The 20,009-nt window shown below is 47.3% G+C and overlaps 1 protein-coding gene across 3 annotated transcripts in view; it reads left to right on the top strand.

The window, feature by feature from the left end:
• Positions 1-20,009, top strand: part of PDCD5 (programmed cell death 5) — a 1,006,786-nt gene that overhangs the window by 500,853 nt on the left and 485,924 nt on the right. The window contains exon 1 of one of the 3 annotated variants that reach the window (XM_050772000.1): positions 72-81. The exons of the other annotated variants lie outside the window; for them this stretch is intronic. The gene's annotated coding sequence lies outside the window, so the exon portion shown is untranslated. Of the gene's footprint in view, positions 1-71; positions 82-20,009 lie in introns of those variants that run through there. 3 annotated transcript variants of the gene reach the window in all.

The following is a 20,009-nucleotide window of genomic DNA, read 5'->3' as shown; positions in this document are numbered from 1 at the left end:
CTGGCCAAGTTATTGATGATTGTGTATAGATACAAAGATTGCATCTGCCAGAAACACATATATTCATGAAAGGAGGGGGGGGTGATATTGTGTGGAAACTGATGATGACACCAATACCAAGAGGGCCCTTGGGTACATCTTTTAATGTGCTGGATCAAACCTCACCTGAAGGAGCAATTTGTTGTTTACAAAGGCCAAGACAATTTTCTCTCTTTTTTAATCCAGCGAGAGTTGGGTGGGTTTTATGGCATGCAGTGCTTCCAGAATATGGAAAGTCCTGTGTAGAATCCTGTGATCTAGAGCATAGAGAAGCTTTTCAATCGCCTTGCCTCCAATAAACACAAAGATGACTGGACTCAAAGCAAGTTGCAGGAAAAGAACTGATAACAACAGTAAAGAGAGGCAGCTGTATCAGTACCAAGACACATGGAGCTCCTAGCTTTCTGAGAGCTGGGGGTCAGGTCACACACAACCCCATTGTTTGTGGCTGACCTCTTTTCTTATTTATCAAATCCCAAACCATCCTAGTCTTTTACACTTGGAAACTACCCCTGCCTTGAACTGTCCAAGCCTGTCACTGATTAACTACTCCCTGCTAACTAGGCTCACTAGTATTGCTGGGATTCTGATGGAGACATACAAGGAAGAAAAATGACCAAAATTCCCCCCAGCCACGTTCTCCATAAAACATGACATGATTCCACCTGAATTTGACCCCATACCTTGAGGCCACTGCAGTGTTAAAAGATGAAGCTTAAAGAATGGGAAAAGAGAAAGTTATGATAGAGGAGACTAATATCTTCAACTGTGGCAAGAAAGAGAGGTTGAAGAAGACTCCATGGTTGTTTCTGTCTTCCCAGCATTCAGATGAGGATACAAACATGAAATTCCAAGCTCTACCAAGGCGGAAAAAGTCTTAAATGTCATCTACTCTGACCCTTAATTTAAAGTTTTATTTCCTCCCCAACCTCTCCTACCAATGTCCACATAGCCTGTGTTGAATACTTCCGGTAATGGGGAACTCACTCCCTACCTCCCTCAGAGACAATCCCTTTTTTGATTAGTGTTGAAAGTCTCAAGCTTTCCCTTGTTCTGAGCAAGCATCCACATCTCTGAAGCTCCCATCCATTAGGGATGTTCAAAACTCACTGTTCTGTCTTCATCTGGAAGCTCTTCAAATATAGAAAGCCAGAAATCATGGTCCGCTAGATGTTCCTATATCTGGATTGAATATTCTCTATCCATTTCTCACATTGCCTTGGTGCAGTGTGTCTAACCCTGTCCCAGTCTGTACTGATCACAATACTATCTACTGCGGTCAGGTCAGCATGGCAAGATAGAGATCCTTCTCATCACCTCCATGTTCTTTACACTATACTCCCATTAATACAGCCATAGTTACACCGTGGTTAGACAGACCAATCGGGATTTAGACCAGTGGAATTTCTCCTCCTCATTTTTCAACAAAGGTAAGATATGCTGTGCTTGTAAGAAATCCACCTTAAAACTGTCATCGATGCCCCTGCATCTTGGACTGGTGAGAAAGCACATTGCCTGGTGGTGAGTGAAGAGCGTGCCAGTCTCCACGTAGTACGAGGGGAAAAAAAGGTGTTCTCAGCTTCAGAGATGCATGTGTAAGTAAAAGTGAAGGCTACCAAATTGAAACTGATCAATGTAGGCCACCCATCGCTAATTGTCACCCAGCTATTTTGCTTCCACTGGTCACGTGGTGGGTGACAGCCACAGACATTGATGGATTCTGACCTAGACTAGAAATCTGGTTTCTAAAAAAGAGAGAGAGGAAAGAGAGAAAGATGCAATGAAATTAACGGCCCAGCATGAAGAGAAGGGAGTGGGGAAAAGGCGGCGTCTTTGACAGCTCAAGCTGAGGAGGGAAATTAGAAAAGAAAGCCGACTCCACCGCCATATGTGTTAGAGCTGGCCGGGACAGCTGGAAGAAATATCACCCAGCCCGAATCCCTGGCCAGGATTGTGATCCATGTCTGCATACGGCTATCAATAACCCTGCATGATTAATGCTAATGATTTATGTTAATTTTGCCATAAGCTTTATTTGTGCCCAGTGTTGAACTTAAGGATGTCAAATCATTCCTTAGGAGGTTGCTAGAGATTTTTTAAAGCAAAGTCTAAAATATAATGTCTGACATTCCATATATCATGGCCCCAGCCTCCCCAACATTCTTTGTTAGACGAGGGTCACCATCCCCCATGTAATTGCCTCTCAGTCAGCAAGAAGTCTTCGGGAAAGGCTCCACATTACAGGAAGGATAGCTCCACAGGGACCTGCAGGTTCCTCTATTTGGGGGGGTTGGGGTTGGAAAGTCCATCCCTGACACCCCACCTGTCTCCATGGGCTACCATTTATCCAGGAGGTAGGGGAGTGCACAGTGAATTTCTTGAGTTTCATCTTGGGTGGCTGTGAATCAGTCACTTCATTTTGAGAGCCTCAGTTTCCCTTCTGTTACATGATGCGGTGGGGGGGGGATGCTCAGCCCACTTGCCAGGAAGCCTGGGAGGCTCAAACTCTATAATACCATGGGATGCATTGTGCTCTGTAATACCCTCCATACCCAATGTACTGCATTCTCCAAGACTGCTTTGAGGGTTTCGTTGCATCTCCAGAACCAAGGCTTGGGGACTAGGGGTCCAGAGGAGATCTGAAGATCTGGCCTTTCAGGTCATCACCTGCCCACCTTGCGTCTGTCCATACGTCAGTCACTGATCCAGATGACCCCTTTGATACATCCTCTATTCACTCCCAAAAGCCAGTCAACACCCTTCTATGAGGCTGGCCCTCTATGAGGTTCTGGACTCTGTGATGTGCAAGAAAGGTGGGGCCAGGCAGTAACTTCAACCTCTCAGACATGCTGAAACTTAAGCCTCAAGGACTAACCCAGTTACAGAGCATAGTGCCTGGCGGTGGTGAAGCAGAATGTGTGTCTACCCTGCAGAGGACAAAAGGAGGCCAGGTCAGACAGATGCAGTAGAAATGGAAAGAGGATGTCACTAGCTAGCCCAGTGTAGTGGCGCTGGATGGGACAGCCATCCAACATTAGTGCAGCTCACCTGGGGGTTCAAGCTGCATGCAAGTCAGGGGCCCTAGGAGCTCCAACCTGGCACCTCTGCCCTGTCTGTCCCTCACTCTTCTCATGAAATCCTGTCCAAGACTGCCACTGTGCTCTGCAACCGCAGGATTCCCCCAGCCTCCCCCTTGGCTCCAGTAATCAGGATTCCTTCAAAAGCCCATTGAAGACCTAGGGACCAGTAGCTTTTCTACCTGTAAACCACTCACCTTGTTGGCAGCTGCCCTGCCTTCAAAATGAAACCCAGATCCAAGCCAGGACCCAACTAAAAACCCAAGCCATGGGGGAGGTAAAGCTCCTCCTCCCCCCCAACTTTTTTCCCCCATCTCTTGCTAGAAATTCATTATCTATAGCATAAAAGCAACAATTTCTCTGTGGGTTATACCAAGAAGGAAATATTCTATCTGCTGTCTTGGCTTCCTGTGATGGGGCTCCACAAAACCTGTTTGGTCTGGGCTGTACGGCGAACACCTGTCAAAATGTATGGACCATGCCATTTATCAAATAATCTGCTCCAAGAACAGATAGGCACTATCAGCAATCTGGTATTGATCTGTACAGGCCCCTGCTATTGTTCATCCCTGCATCCCGAATGGCAGCAGGAATTAATGAAAGAAACAAAACAATGCATACCAATCACTCAGCCGCACAACTTTGTTTGCTGCTCTCATTAAGTTGGGCAAAGTTTTCCCAGCTAACCCAAAAGCTTGCTTGGGAGGGGTGGGCCCAGAAGGCTGACCCTCTGATTCACCAGCAGCCCCTCTGGTTATCCCTCTTCCTCTTCCTGACCTCCATGGGGCCCTTATCAGATGCCCCTGCACCTCTGAAACCTATGGAAGTGGAGGTGCTAGTGGCAGGCAAGGACCCCACCTGGGTCTCTCCTGGGGTCCAAGCAGAGATAGCCATTCTTCTGACAGCCCCTTTGTGGTTGTGTTTAAGCTGTCTTTGTGCAGGGCCTTCTTCCACACACAGTCTTGCACTGGGGAGAGATCTGTCCACAGATTCCACACAGAGTCTTGCACTGGGGAGAGATCTGTCCACAGACAACACCTCTAGGCCCCCAAGGAGAGTCTAGGCATCGGCGAGAAAGAGTGAGTCAAACCAAACTTTTCCCCTAGAGGCAGGTCCTGCAGAGAGATACACACCAATGCCCAACTGTGGACCTCCACTAAACAATGAGCCCTTCCAACACACACAGTCACTCCTGCCTCACCATCACTGTCTATACCTGAGCAAGCTTCAAGGCTTAGCTTAAATAGCACCTCCTGAAGGCTTCTCCAATCCCTCCAGCCAAAATTAATATCTCCCCCAGCTGAGGACTCACCATGCTTTACATGGGCTATACAAAGTAATACACTTTGTATCTCCTCCATCTATAAGACTTATGAGTAGAGGTCCAGGTAAAACAAGCAAAAATAAACCTCTGAAGTCAAGGACATAGATGCAGTCATCATTGCAGCCCTACATAGCACCTAACACTATTAACAATGGGTGGATGGATAAATGAATGGATGACAGATAAGTGGATGAATGGATAGGTAGGTGAGTGGGTGAATAAATTGATGGAGAGATGAATGGATGGATGAATGGATGGGTGGATGGATGGATGATAGATAAATGGATGAATGGATGAGTAGGTGAGTGGGTGAGTGAATGGATGGATAGATAAATGGATGGGTAAATGGATGGATGGGTTGGTGGATTTATGGATGGATGGATAGATAGATGGGTAGGTGGGTGGATGGATGGATGGATGGATGGATGGATGGATGGATGGATGGATGGACAGATGGATAGATGGGTGACTGGATGGAAGGATAGATAGACCAATGGGTGGATGGATGGATGGATGGATAGATGGATGGATGGATGGATGGATGGATGGATGGATGGATGGATGGATGATAGATAAATGGATGAATGGATGCGTAGGTGAGTGGGTGAGTGAATGGATGGATAGATGAATGGATGGATGAATGGATGGGTAAATGGATGAGTGGGTGGGTGGATGGATTGATGGATGGATGGATGAATGGATGGATGGATGTGTGAAAGGATAGATGGAGGGGTAGGTGGGTGGGTGGATGAATGGATAGGTGGGTGGGTGGATGGATGGATGGATGGATGGATGGATGGATGGATAGATAGATGGGTAACTGGATGGAAGGAGAGATAGACCAATGGATGGATGGATTGATGGATAGATGGATGGATGGATGGATGACGAATGGATGAATCTAAACCATGTGGAATAAAAACTCAAGAGTGCACCATTTCCATAACCATGAGCTCACAGTGATGGCATCCTGATGATGGGCAGCACTGGGGATTTCACTTTTCATCCCAAAGCACGAAAGTATCTCCTCCTACTGTAGCCATAGTGCCAAGGAGTTTTCTCATCCTGATGGGTCAAAAGGAGACACTGAGGTCCAGAGACAATGAAGGATTTGCTTTGGCTCATACAGAGCCTCAACCACAGACATCCTGAAACTAAAGAAACTTACTCGCTGTCTGGTATAATCAAGAACCCCACCCCCATCACCTCTTCAGGACAAATATCTGAACCCCACTTCCAGGAAGTCTCAAGGCCGTGGTGGAACCAAACCACCACCATAGACCCGCTAAGTCAGTGAGTGCAGGTGAGCTCACGCCACGCCTGAGAGACCTGAAGTCCTGTTCTCTTTGGAAGCATGCCTTGGAGGGATGCCTTAGTTGTCCCTGTTGAGGGTTCAGAGGGCCCCGTATGTCACCCATACTGAGACAGCAAGGCCTTCCCTCTTTGGAGGACCCTCCTTGGCTTGGAGGAAGGCTCAGGAAAAAAAATCCCCAAGAGTGAATCTTTCCACTCAGCTCAAGTTTTCCAGAGCGTGCGCTCACCCCACATTCAGGAGATGTAGCAGAGACAGAGTGGCACCGACCAAAGCCTCACTCAGCTAAGCGGGGCCTCGAGGGAGCCAAGAGACACTTACATTCTGGAAAGGCACAGACCAAATGGCCGTGTTGGGCCAGCCAGGCATGTGACATGCAATTCTCTGAGGACAGACGGCAAATCTCCACTCATGCAGGGCCCAGGTGTGGGGGTCATTCCCCCTGGCTCCCACCTGGAGTCTCCCTACAGCATCATCTGGACACTGGATCCTCCCCAAGGGCCACATCACACATCTGCATTGCCAGGGCAGAGGAGCAGCAGCTGCTTCTGTTTCCAAGTAAGGATGACAAGTGTGGATGAGGAGGGTGGGTAGGCCGGTGGGCGGGGAAGAGAAAGGAAGGAGGAGAAAGTCAGAGAGTGACAGGGAAACAAATAAAGCCAAAGTCTTGGTTCCTGCCCTTAAGGATCTCGGAATACAGTGGAGAAGGAGAGCCGTAAGATCACGGACTCAAGCAAGGACAAGAAACCAAACTAAAGGTTCTGTAACTACATGCAGGTTCACCAACTCACCACTGGCAAAGTCAAATAATAAGGATGAGGTGTGGTGGAAGGAAAGTGACTTTACTTCCAAAGCTAGCAGTGGGGAAGCAGCCACGCGCATGCCTAAAGAAACTGCTTCAGCTTTTTGGGTCAAGGGTAAGGACTTTAAAAGGGGATTTTGGTATGTAGGGCATGTAGGAGTGACTGGGGATGCTAGTCTGTGTGACTTGTTTTGATGACTATCTTGAGCTGTTGCCCCATCTGGTGAATGGACTGGCACCATCTCAGGTAGAACTGGGTTACAAATTAACTGCAGCCTTGAAGTAATCTTGAGGAGGGGAGAATTCCACAGTGGCTTGAATTGTTTTAAGATTTAGTCTCCAGAACTTCCAAACAAACATAAAATTAAATAAGGGAATCATCATGCAAGGGGTGCCTGGCAGAAAGGAGAACAAAGGCTATTATCTCGTTATTAGAGGCAAGACCAGGAATGGGCAGGAAGGAGAAAGAAAAAAAATAATGTTTAAAAGCAGGACACTCGCTGGGCATGTGGCTCACACCTATAATCCCAGCACTTTGGGAGACTGAGGCAGGAGGACTGCTTGAGCTCAGGAGATTGCAGCCAGCCTGGGCAACATAGATTCCCTCTCTACAAAAAGAATTTTTGAAAAATACCCGGGCATAGTGGCACGTGTCTGTAGCCCCCGCTACTCGGGAGGCAGAGGTGGGAAGATCGCTTGAGCCCGGAAGACTGAGGCCACAATAAGCTATGATCACACCACCGAACTCCAACTGAGATGACAGAGCAAGACCCTGTCTCAAAAAAAAAACAAAACAAAACAAAACAAAAGAAAAAAGGTCACAGTCCCATGCTCAGGAGTGCCTCTTCTTCAGGAAGTCTGGGGATATTCAGAACGTCAGGAGGAATTCCCTAAATCCCTCCTTTCTGAGCTTCCAAATCTCCTGTGCAGTGCTCACCAGTGGGTAGGCCAGGATTTGGGGATAGGGCTGTGTCCTCTTGAGTTCCTGCAGGTAAATGCCACAATGATCAAAGGTGGTACCCACCCCCAGTCCAGCTGACCTCAGCAAAGGCCTGTCTTCCGAGGCGGGTCAGTCCTCACCTGCTCTTCTGCCACCATTCAGGTAGAAATACAGGTTGAATATCCCTTATTCAAAATGCTTGGGACCAGAAGCATTTTGGATTTAGAATATTTTTCAGATTTGAGGATATTTGCATATATAGGATGAAACACCTTGGGGATAAAAACCAAGCCTAAACGCAAAATTAATTTACATTTCATATACACATGAAGGTAACTTTATACATTTTTGCTGTTGTTTTGTTTTTAGAGCAAGGTCTCACTCTGTCACCCAGGCTGGTCTCAAACTTTTGGCCTCAAGAGATCTTTCCGCCCTAGCCGACCAAAGTGCTAGGATTACTGGTATGAGCCACTGCACCCAGCCTACAACATTTTTAATACTTTTGTGCATAAAACAAAGTTTTCTTTTGGTTCTTGTTTTGTTTCTTTTTTGAGACAGAGCCTCGCTCTGTCACCCAGGCTGGAGTGCAGAGGCACGATCTTGGCTCGCCACAATCTCCGCCTCCCAGGTTCAAGTGATTCTCCTGCCTCAGCCTCCCGAGTAGCTGGGATCACAGGCATGCGCCACCACACCAGGCTAATTTTTCTATTTTTAGTAGAGAATGGGTTTCACCATATTGGTCAGGCTGGTCTCGAACTCCTGACCTCAGGTGATCTGCTCGCCTCGGCCACCCAAAGTGCTGGGATTACAGGCGTGAGCAATCATACCCAGCCACGAAACAAAGTTTTGACTGTGATCTGTCACATGAGGTCAGGTGTGGAATTTTCCTCTTGTGGCATCATATCGGGGCACAGAAAGTTTTGGATTTCAGAGCATTTCAGATGTTGAATTTTTGGATTAGGTATGCTCAACCTGTTCAGCATTCCTGAGCAGGCCAGGACTGCTGGGACTCAAGGAGGTAGGAATGAAGGACGGGTCCTTTTTCACTGACTCCTGTCCCATTATAGCGAAATCCACAAAACCCCAAGAATGTGCTGGAGAGCAGGGGGTCCGGAAGGCAGGGAGAGGGCCTCACAGGGCCTTATCCAAGGAATCCTACCAAATTCAAGAATGCAGAATTGGAAGAGCCTCTGGCGTGAGCCCCAGGCCACTCAGCAATGTCATTCGCTGCCCCAGTTAGTGCCGGAAGCACCAGGGCCCCGGATGTGAAAACTCACTCTGTGCATCCATTCTTGATTGCATTGGGAGCTCATCATGGGAAGTCCAACCCACAGCAATGCTGCTCAGTGTTCCGGAGAAAGCCATTAGGCCAGGTCCCCATGCTGTCATCAGGCATTGAGAGTTAACACCCGCATAGAACCTGGAGAGCCAATGGGCACAGCCTGGACACGCAGCCACTTACATCACCTTTGGAGGCAGTGGCCCTGCCACGCTCTAGGACATGAGCAGCTCAGGACAGAGAACACTGAGCTCAGCACTAAGGCTCACACATTCACCAGGTGCCCACCACTGCCCACACATGCCCCACCCTGCCCTTCTGGCATCCACACGCACCTCTGGGCACACAGCCAGTCTCACACCCTGACACTCTCAGCCTTCATCCCAGTGCCCACAGGCCCGCTCATCTAGGCCAACTCCAAGAAAGCTGACAGAGCAGCAAAATCCACCTTTCGTGGCCCTGGAGTGGTGACACCAGGTGCCTCCCAGATGGCTCCGGTGAGCCGGGGGACCACTACACCAGCACGCTGCCGCTGACTCTACGTAGGAACATAGCACAATAGGTCGTGTGTGCTGCCTGCATCCCCTTGAATCAAGTGGGATAGTGGCTTGATGGGTTCTTCTCAGGAACCTGAATGCCACGGTCTCCATCCTGCCTTCCTTTCCATGACCACATGACATCTTCACCTTGGAAATGAGCTGCCAGTTTGCTCCGCTCTGCAGGCTTGATTGGGAAGGGCTGATCTCTTCTCTCTCTCTCTCTCTCTCTCTCTCTCTCTCTCTCTTTCTCTCTCTGTCTAACGCTAGCAACTCATCAGTGTACCCCTCCCTAGGAAAGTAGCCATTTCAATCAAATATCTGCAGGGGCAGAGCCTAGGGCATGACGCGAAGCAAGATCTCAGAACATGGTGGGAAGGAGACCCATAAGATCACAGAATCGAGCAAGGACAAAAAACCAAACCACAGCCCCAAACCTGTCAGCATCTCTTTGGGAACGTCAAGCGAGATCCCCCAAATGCCTCCATTCTGAACTTCCACATATCTCTGGCTCAGCGCTCACCCAGACTCTGATATCCCCTGAAGACCCCAGCAAAGCCTGGATCTGGAGCACCACTGTGGGTGGCAGATTTGCAGGGAGCTGTGCTCTGTAGAGGGAGGCACAGGAAAGAACGTTTAGGTAGGACTTGCTCATCCTCCCAGGCAGCACTGCTGTCACGGGAATGGGGGCCACTCCTTGGCAATTAGGATGTTTCATGCTGCTCAGCCCTGACTGCTCCAACACCTGTGAGGACGCATTCAATGAAGGCTAGATGAGAGGGCACCTGATGTGGTTTGGATATTTGTCCCCTCCAAATCTCATGTTGAAATGTGATCCCCAGTGTTGGGGGGGGGCTGGTGGGAGGTGTTTGGATCATGGGAGTGGATTCTTCATGAATCCTTGGTGCCCTCCCCACGGTAACGAGTGTGTTCTCACTATGTTAGCTCATGCAAGAGCTAGTTATTAAAAGGAACTTGTCACCTCTTCTTCTCTCTTTCTTGCTACCTCTCTGGCCATGTAACAGCCCTGCTCCCTGTCCACTTTCCCCCATGACTGAAAGTTTCCTGAGGCCTCACCAGAAGCCAAGCTGATGTGGGTGCCACGCTTATACAGCCTGCAGAACTGTGAGCCAAATAAACCTCTTTTCTTTGTAAATTACCCTGTCTGAGCTATTGCTGCATAGCAACACAAAATGGACTAACACAGCCCCCAAGCAATTTCCACCCCTGCATCCTCTCCGCTGCAGCCATGACTGAGGTCACACAGCAAGGCCAGGATGTGGAAGAGGTTAGCCACTAGAAAGTCACTGTCTCTCTGTGGCCTGACTTGGTTTGACATGCACAAATTATTTTTTACTTTAATTACCCAACATTTAAAAAATCAGGTTTGGCTTTTAAGTCTGTACTACCACTTCTGCATAAAAAATGGAGGACTAGGCAATTCTGGGTTGCATTCCTTCCTGGCTAGGTCAGCTGGGGCAGGGCGGTTGTCAGTGGGGCTTCTATCCCGTGTCACTGATGGCACTACCTGCCTGGCCCCTACAGGTGTCTGGTTTGCAACTCTGGGGTGAAACACGACTGCAGATTGAGATATGATATAGAAGTTTCCAGAGGGCCAGTGGGATAATAGTTGGTCATAGTAAGCCATGCTTCTCGGTGACCCCAAAATTATGTGAGTTGGAGAGCTTATTCACCGGTGAAGGATGCTCTCCTGCACGTTACCAGGTCACCTGGAAGCCACGAACACTTTGCTGACTGGGAGAGCAGAATTTTCAGAGATGCAAAGCCAGGTCTCTGGGAATCCCTTGGCAATGGGGCCAGCATCCTGGCTCTTCTGGATTTTCCTGCCAGTGTCCGCAGCCGGTGCCTGTTTCCAGGAGTCAGGCAGGCTTGCTTTAAATGCAAAGAGGGGCTGTGATTGACTGCAGAGATCCAGTAAACAAAGAGGGTTAAAAAAATAAAGCTAGGCTTCCTGTCTGCCCTTTGCACACTAACAGCTGCTGTTTGCTCAGGCTTCCACATGAGTAACACGGGCGCGCTGATTTCTATTACACAGAACATTAATAAGAGGAGGCACTGACCCTCGATTGCCGAGAACCAGGTAAATGACGGGGAGGGAAAGGGGCCGAGAAATGGTAGGCATTTTACACCGCACGACTTGAAGGGGAATGCGTTGACTATAAAGATGACGAGTGTTGTAGCACGGAGGAAAAAAACATAATTTTTCATTGATGTACGGCAGCCAGGCTGGAAGGAACACAAATACTACAGTAGATCCATTAACTGGATGACAAGAAACAGTGTTCACATCCACTCACTAAACTGTTTTTGATTCTTTAGTACCAACACGCAGAATGATCCTTACATTATGTTGCCAGGGAAAAACCTTAAAATGCATTTATTTCATAATGTAACTTTCTTGTATTATCATAATAGAGCCATAACAGTTGTTGCAAACACTACGGGATCTAAAAAAACACCTAAGTACAGTTATTAAAGGGGAAATTTTTTCAAAGGGGGCAATGTGGTGTGTCTACAAAAGTAAGGGGAGGGAGGGGGCTATGGCTCACCTTCCACCTCTCCTCCTGGCCACGGGAGTTCCGGACCCTAAGCACCAGCAGTCACTGCTGGGCAGGGCTGGGAAGGACCTGGGAGAGGGAAGTGGAAGACGTGAAGGTATTCGTGCCCAGTCACTCTGTGGAATGGGAGATTTGCAGGGAGGGATAACAGTCACTGCTGCCATCTAGACTTTGGCTATTCCATTCCTACCCTTCACATGTCCCTGTACTTCCTCACCTATTCCCTGTACGCTGGACTGTATGTCTCACCTATATAATGGGGACAAAAATGGCCATTTGGGACAAGGTGTTGTGGCTCACATCTATAATCCAAGCACTTTGGGAGACCAAGGTGGGAAGATCCCTCAAGGCCAGGAGTTCCAGACCAGCCTGGGCAACACGGCAACATTGTCTTTAAAAAAAAAAAAAAAAAAAAAAAAGCCAGAGGTGGTGGTGGCTCATGCCTGTAGTCCTAGCTACTCAGGAAGCTGAGGCAGGAGGATCACTCGAGTCCAGCAGTTTGAGACCAGCCTGGGCAGCATAGTGAGACTCTGTCTCTACAAAAAAATTAAAAATAAGTCGGGTGTGATGGTGCATGCCTGTAGTTCCAGCTACTCAGGAAGCTGAGGCAGGAGGATCCCTTGAGCCCAAGAGTTTGAGGATGCAATGAACTGTGACCATGCCTGCGTGACTGCCACTGCACTCCAGCCTGCATGACAGACACTGCACTCCAGCCTGTGTAACAGGGCAAGACTGTAACTCTTCAAAAAATGTTTAAAAGTAGCTGGGTGTTAGGTGATGCAGCCTGTAGTCCTGGCTACTCAGGAGGACAAGGACTACCTGGGATCCCTTGAACCCAGGAGGGTGAAGCTGCAGTGAGCTGTGATTGCACCATTACACTCCAGCCTAGGTGACAGAGTGAGACCCTGTCTGGAGAAAAAAAAAATGGCCAGCTCATGTCACACGCTTAGGCATGTGCTCAGCAGTAAATGGAAGGTTCTAAGGAGCATTCAAATGCACTATTCTGAGGGGCACTGATTTCTATTACATACAACATTAATAAGAGGACATTGAAAAATATAAAACATTAGACGGGTATGTACGCTGTTGTAGTCCCTTAGAATGGGACATTCCAATGATGCTCTCCTGGGCCTCACCAGGTCACCTTGAAGCCAGTAAAACTCTGCTTCTTGGTGGAGTAGAATTTTCAGAGAGGTAAGGCCCAGATCTCTGGGAGTCCCTTTGCAATAGGACCAGCATCCTAGTTCCCTGGTCTTAACAGAAAGGCGTCCCCAGGAGGCAAGAGTAAGTTTCCAGGAGGCAGGTAATTGGTCTTCACCACTGTGGCCACCAAGCTGACAGTCCACACCCAGCAACTCTACCATAGCCAGGCTCTGAAGGAGCCAGCCCCGGGTTGGAATCTTGACTCTGCTACACCCTCCGGCCTCCCAAAATGGTAGTTGTCATCAGTGGTCCTACTATAGCCAATGCACTCCATTTCCGGCACTGAGCTCTGGTGTGAGGGGTGCCCCCCACCAGGAAGGATCTCGTCTGCTGCCGCCGAAGGCAGTGAGGAGAGCTTGCGGCAAACACAAAAACAAAGTGTGTGGTGGTAGAGGAGCAAGTGAGGAAGGCTTCCTGGAGGAGGCAGCACTTTGAGATTTGGGGTTTAATAGACACAGAAGTGGCAAAGGCATTCTGACATAATGAGCAGGTGGAAGGAGACGATATGTGCAGGTGGCAGGTGGGATTGTCTGGGGCAGCTGGAGCCCTGCCCATGTGTGGAAGACAGCTGGACCTGAGGCTTCAGAGAGGAAGGGTGGGGTAGGAGGTGTGGAGAGCCTGGTACTAAGGCCAGCTTGCAGACTGGCCTCCGTGACTGGCTGGAAACCGTGAGTGGGATAAGAAGGAAGGGACAGGAGTGACCTCTCAATTTATTTTCTTCCTCAGATGCCTTGGTGGTTGGCGTCCACCTGGGGAAGAGGAGCCAATTTGGAGGAGACAATGAGATCACAAAGACAGGTAATAACACCGAGATGACGGCAATGCCAGCACTGCAGACAACATTGGTCTTTCCATTGAATGAGGTAAAATACAAAAAGAGTTGGGTGCAGTGACTCATGTCACTAATCCCAGTACTTTGGGACCCTGAGGCAAGAAGGTCGCTTGAATCTGGGAGTTTGAGACAAATGTGGGCAACATAGTGAGAATCCCAACTCTACAAAAAATACAAAAATGTTAGCCGGGCGTGATGGCACAGGTCTGTAGTCCCAGCTATGCAGGAGGCTGAGGCAGGAGGAGTGCCTGCCCAGGAGGTCAAGGCTGCAGTGAGCTATGATCGCACCACTGTAGTCCAGCCAGGTGACAAAACAAGACCCTGTCTCAAAGAAGAAGAAGGAGAAGAGGAAGGAGAAGAAGGAGAGGAAGAAGAAGAAGAGGAGGAGGAGGAAGAGAAAGAGGAAGGGAGGGAGGAAGGAAAGAAAGAAAATCCCGGCCGGGCGCAGTGGCTCAAGCCTGTAATCCCAGCACTTTGGGAGGCCGAGACGGGCGGATCACGAGGTCAGGAGATCAAGACCATTCTGGCTAACATGGTGAAACCCCGTCTCTACTAAAAAATACAAAAAACTAGCCGGGCGCCGTGGCGGGCGCCTGTAGCTCCAGCTACTCGGGAGGCTGAGGCAGGGGAATGGCGGTGAACCCGGGAGGCGGAGCTTGCAGTGAGCTGAGATCCGGCCACTGCACTCCAGCCTGGGCGACAGAGCGAGACTCCGTCTCAAAAAAAAAAAAAAAAAGAAAGAAAGAAAGAAAATCCTAAGTAGCATGAAGATGTAAATGTGGCAAAATAAAAACCATAAAACCCAGGTGAAAATTAGATGAACATTTTTATATTCTTGGCACGGGGTGGATTTACAAAATATCCTTTTTAAAAAAAGTGTAATTCTTCTTTATCCAGGGTACAAATGCAGTTTTGCTCCATGGATGTATTTCACAGTGGTGAAGACTGGGCTTTTAGTGTAGCCATCACCCCAAGAGTGTACATGGTATCCATTAAGTAATTTCTCATCCTTCACTCCTCTTTCACCCTTCAGAGTTTCCAATGACTATTATTCCACACCTTACGTCCATGTGTCTGAAATATCATTCTAAAGTCACACCTGCTGCCCAAACCGTCACCATGACCTGCCCCTCCCTTAGGCTGAAAACAGCTTTGTCATTAACACTCCTTTACTAAGATGCTAGTTCTCCCTGGGAGGTGGGATCACCAGCGCAAGTAGCTTATGGGCTTTCTTTCCAATCCTACAATGCACAGGAGAAGCGATGGGGCTTGGCAGAAGATATCTTGGTTTGGAAGTAAGGAGGAGAGCTGGGGAGAAGACATGATCCTTGGAACCCCACAGAGGGAGGGCAGCTCCCAGGATTTCTGGGTTGCAGGAGGGGGATTTCTCTGCCACCCCCTCCCCACAAGGAACCCAGTCCTATGCCCTGCATTGTAAATGATAAAAAGATCATTATGAGTCGATGTACTACATGAATACATTCCGTGTCTAGGGGTGAAGGAAAGGCACAGAGTTAAACTCTTCTGACCAAGTTAGTCTAGGAATCAAACATGTCCTAGCCGAGAAAGTCCCATGGCATCCAAAGGACTCTGAAGTCCCTCCACCAGCCAGATTGCTTCTTTCATGAGACTTCATGGAAGTTGCCTATTGATACAACTTCACATTTTAACATCAGATCACCTAGTTGGGTACAAAAGGGAGGCAGTAGAACCTACAGGATGTAGGTAAAGTAGCCGTTTTCTGCTTTCCGGCTGTGGTTCAGCTCTTGGCTTTGACAAAGGTGATGGCTTCCGGGGCTGGGTGCGGTGGCTCACCGCTGTAATCCCAGCACTTTGGGAGGCTGAGGCGGGCTGATCACTTGAGGTCAGGAGTTCGAGACCAGCCTGACCAACATGTTGAAACCCCATCTCTACTAAAAATAAAAAAATTAGCCGGGCATGGTGGCTCATGCCTGTAATCCCAGCACTTTGGGAGGTCGAGGGGGGCAGTTCACTTGAGATCAGGAGTTTGAGAGCAGTCTGACCAATATGGTGAAATCCCGTCTCTACTAAAAATACAAAAATTAGCAGGGCATGGTGGTGGGCACCTGTAATCCTAGCCACTCAGGAGGCTGAGGCAGGAGAATCACTTGAACCCAGGAGGCAGAGGTTGCAGTGAGCCAAGATAGTGCCACTGCACTCCAACCTGGGTAACAGACTCCATCTCCCCCAAAAAAAGAAAGGTGACAGCTTCTAAGGCCAGACTTCAGCCCCAAATCTCTACTGGCTGCCTCTTGGGATATACAGAAACCTAATCTCCAATAGGCATTCCTTGAAGCAAAAAATGCCCTATTTCTTAATTTTTTATTTCATTTTAAGTGACTTTTTTTGGTTTTAATTTTCCAATGAACACGGTTTGCACTAATGTGATATTTGCACCGAATATATATACTGTTTCTTGGTGTAATTTCCATGAAATTCACAGAGAGAAGCTAGAATCAAGTTGGAGGGTCAGCTGTCCAACATCTTGTTATCTGTCCAGAGGTAGCCATAAATTCACTGCAAAAAGCAAAATCTCCAGTTCCTGGGAGCAGAAGGGTCGCTGGAAGCCAATCAGGAGGACATGGCTTTATTTAATTGAGGACTAAATATCTTCGGGATTGTTTTTTCTCTCCCAAGGATGGTCACTTTGCTGTAAAGGCAATGTCAGTGTTTCCCTGGTGGTACTGTTCCCTGGTTGGACCCGGATTTCCTCTCTGCATTACAGGTTCCCTCTTCCATATTATAAGGGTACAATCTGCCAAGCCAATGTTTGGATTCCCAGCATCATACCCCATATCCCAGAGCCCATGATGCCCCCTTCCCGGCCTCAGTCAGGTACTCAGAGGCCCCCACTCATTAGCCACAGAGTCACAGAGACTCGCATGGTATTAAGACAGCAATATCATCTTATTGGCTATTAGCACAAATGTGCCAATAAACATAGTGCATAAAAATTATACATATTCCCTCAGAGTCCATAATCCCGAACTGATATGGCATAATGCAAAACACACTTCCCCAAAAGTAGTGCTTAAAGTCACGATGTACAAATTGAATTTTAAATAAATTTCCTGAAACATCACCAGCGATTCTGGCCACATTAGCAATACACATTTGCTAAAAATAAAGTGCAGAATGGCTGTGCCCAGCCCAACCCCAAAGGGATGGGACCAGTGGGCATTTATTTGCCCTCAAGTGGTTTCAGAGGTGGGCTTGCTGCACATGTGTTCGGGTGCAGTTGTTAAAACAGCCCAATATCTTCCCCTCAAGGGTTTCCCCTAATTATCAGTGATCATCAGGTTCCAAAAGTCAGCTTGTCTTCACCTCATTCTCTATCAAAGAGGGAGATGTTAATTGCATTATCACCTTGCCAACACCCTCTGAAATGATGGCAGTGATCATTAACAGCCTACCACAGAGCCAATCAGAGTCAATCCAAATTCTGAACCAGCCAATGGAGTGCTACCTAATCCCACGTGTGTGTAAACACTAAAAACATAAAAACACAAGGCAGCCATCGTGGAGAATGGGGTGCTGGGGGTGCTGAAGACCAGGTCCGCCATCAATTCCATAAAATGTTTCACTGGTTAATACAAACACACACAGACACACACACACACACACACATGCACATGATGCAGTGAAAAGCTAGAAGATTCCCACAAGTCTTATGATTTTTTTTTCCCGGCCTTCTGCATCCCAGACCAATATAATCAACTAGCAAAGAAATTCTAAGTAATGCCAAGTTGTCTGGTTTTATTTAATGAAGAACCTCTCCAAGAATGCTGTCAGCATGCTGCCTTTCACAGATAAGTAAATATTTATGGCTCCTTGCATGTTAGTTTCGGCAGAGACCAAGACCAAAAATAATTTGCCCTTGTTCACTCGACTTCCTTTCTTAAATGTACAAAGTAAGGCTATGGTTTTCCTCAGTGTATTCTTGTTCATGGCTCACCTAAGAAGATGCCTTTTGGACTGACCTAGGATCCAGCTATCAAAATCCTGCTCACAACTACTCAAGGCCTAGTTCAAACTCCAGCCCCCCATATCTCCTTTTTCAACCCCATCCAAAGAGGGACAAGTCGTTGAACAGTTGATATCTTTCTGCTGTGAAGAGCACTTTCAAAGACTTAATCCTCAAGAGAAAAGTGGGCAAATAAACAATGCACGAGAAAAGAAATACACATACACAAGAGACATATGGAAATGTATTCAACCTCCACCATAAAAGAAATTCCCATTTTAAATATTTTGATCTATCAAACAAACAGCTTTGCAGAGGCTATCTCTTATTTGGAAATCTAGGCTGTCACTCTCCCACAAAGCTCACAGAGCCAACCTTACTTGGGGGACAAATATTTCGAAATAAAGGGGCCTCACTCCCTAGGACTTTCTCTTCTAGGACTTCACCATAAAGAAATATCCAGAGGGCACCCAGTCATCCATGGTAAAAAAACACTGGCCACAACTTCACTGGTAATGTGAAAAAATCAGAAGCAACTTCATGTTTGCCATAAAGGAAATGGTCAAACAATATGATGCGTCTGTCAAAAGACAAAACTGCAATTGACCCTTGAACAACATGGGTTTGAATTTCTTGGGTCCGCTTACATTCAGATTTTCTTCCACCTCGCCATCCAAGACAGCAAGGCCAACCCCTCCTCTTCCTCCTCCTCCTCAGCCTACTCAATGGAAAGATGATGGGGATGAAAACCTTTGTGATAAACCATTTCCACTTACTGAACAGCAAATGCATTTTCTTTTCCTTATGACTTTTCAAATAACATTTTTGCTCTAGCTTACTTTATTGTAAGCATACAGCATGTAATACATGTAACATTAAAAATATGTATTAAGTGACTGTTTATGTTATTGGAAGGAGTCCAGTCAGCAGTAAGTACTAGCAGCTAAGTTTTGGGGAAGTCAAAATTGTATGTAGAGTTTCAAACGCGTAATGGGTGGGTGGAGAAGAGTGGGCATCCGTAACCCCCGGGGTATTCAAGAGACAACAGCACAACAAATAAGTTTAAAGCGCTCAATTGGCTTTATTTGCAATTCTAGAATCAGGCAACACCTTTTTCCAAAACACAGAATGAGTGATCCAGTGAGCCCTGCAGAATTTGCTTTATTAACAGAGAAGGCTGAAGAAAGCAGAAACAAAGAACAAAGAGAGGATTCGTTACTTTTAGACAGAACAATAGAAAAATAACTGATTCATTAATATCGGGTTACTGCAGGCTTCCTTTTTTGTGTGAGGATTAAAGCAGAGGGAACTTCATTATCATGCGGATTGAGGATTGAAACAGACCTGTTTGGGAAAGTGGCTGTTATCTCTCTCCCGATTTCTGAGGTCAGATAACAACTGAGTTTACTTTTGGTGACTGGGAAACTGAAACAGATCCAACACTTCCTTAGACAGTGCTTTCAGATAAACATAGATACTAACTCTTCTGCTCTCAAAGCCTGCAACTTGCATTTGTTTTTTGTTTTGTTTTGTTTTTTAAATTTTATCTTACTTTATGTTCCAGGATACATGTGCAGAACGTGCAGGTTTGTGACATAAGTAAATGTGTGCCATGGTGGTTTGCGGCACCTATCAACCTGTCATCTAGGTATTAAACCCCACGTGCATTAGATATTTGTCCTCATGCTCTCCCTCCCCTCGCCCCCCCAACAGGTCCTGGGTGTGCTTTTCCCCTCCCTGTGTCCATATTTTCTCATTGTTGAGCTCCCTCTTATAGGTGAGAACATGCGGAGTTTTGTTTTCTGTTCCTGTTGTAGTTAGCTGAGGATAAAGGCTTCCATCTTCATCCATGTCCCCGCAAAGGACATGTTCTCATTCCTTTTTATGGCTGCATAGTATTCCATGGTGTGTATGTACCATATTTTCTTTATCCAGTCTATCACTGATGGGCATTTGGGTCAGTTCCATGCCTTTGCTATTGTGAATAGTGCTGCAATGAACATACGTGTGCATGTGTCTTTGTAAAATAATGATTTATATTCCTTTGAGTTTATACCCAGTCATGGGATTTCTGGGTCAAATGGTATTTCTGGTCATTTGT

This window comes from Macaca thibetana, chromosome 19 (assembly GCF_024542745.1).
Source record: "Macaca thibetana thibetana isolate TM-01 chromosome 19, ASM2454274v1, whole genome shotgun sequence".
Taxonomy (NCBI): Eukaryota; Metazoa; Chordata; class Mammalia; order Primates; family Cercopithecidae; genus Macaca; species Macaca thibetana.
This window is presented reverse-complemented; position numbering and strand designations above follow the sequence as displayed.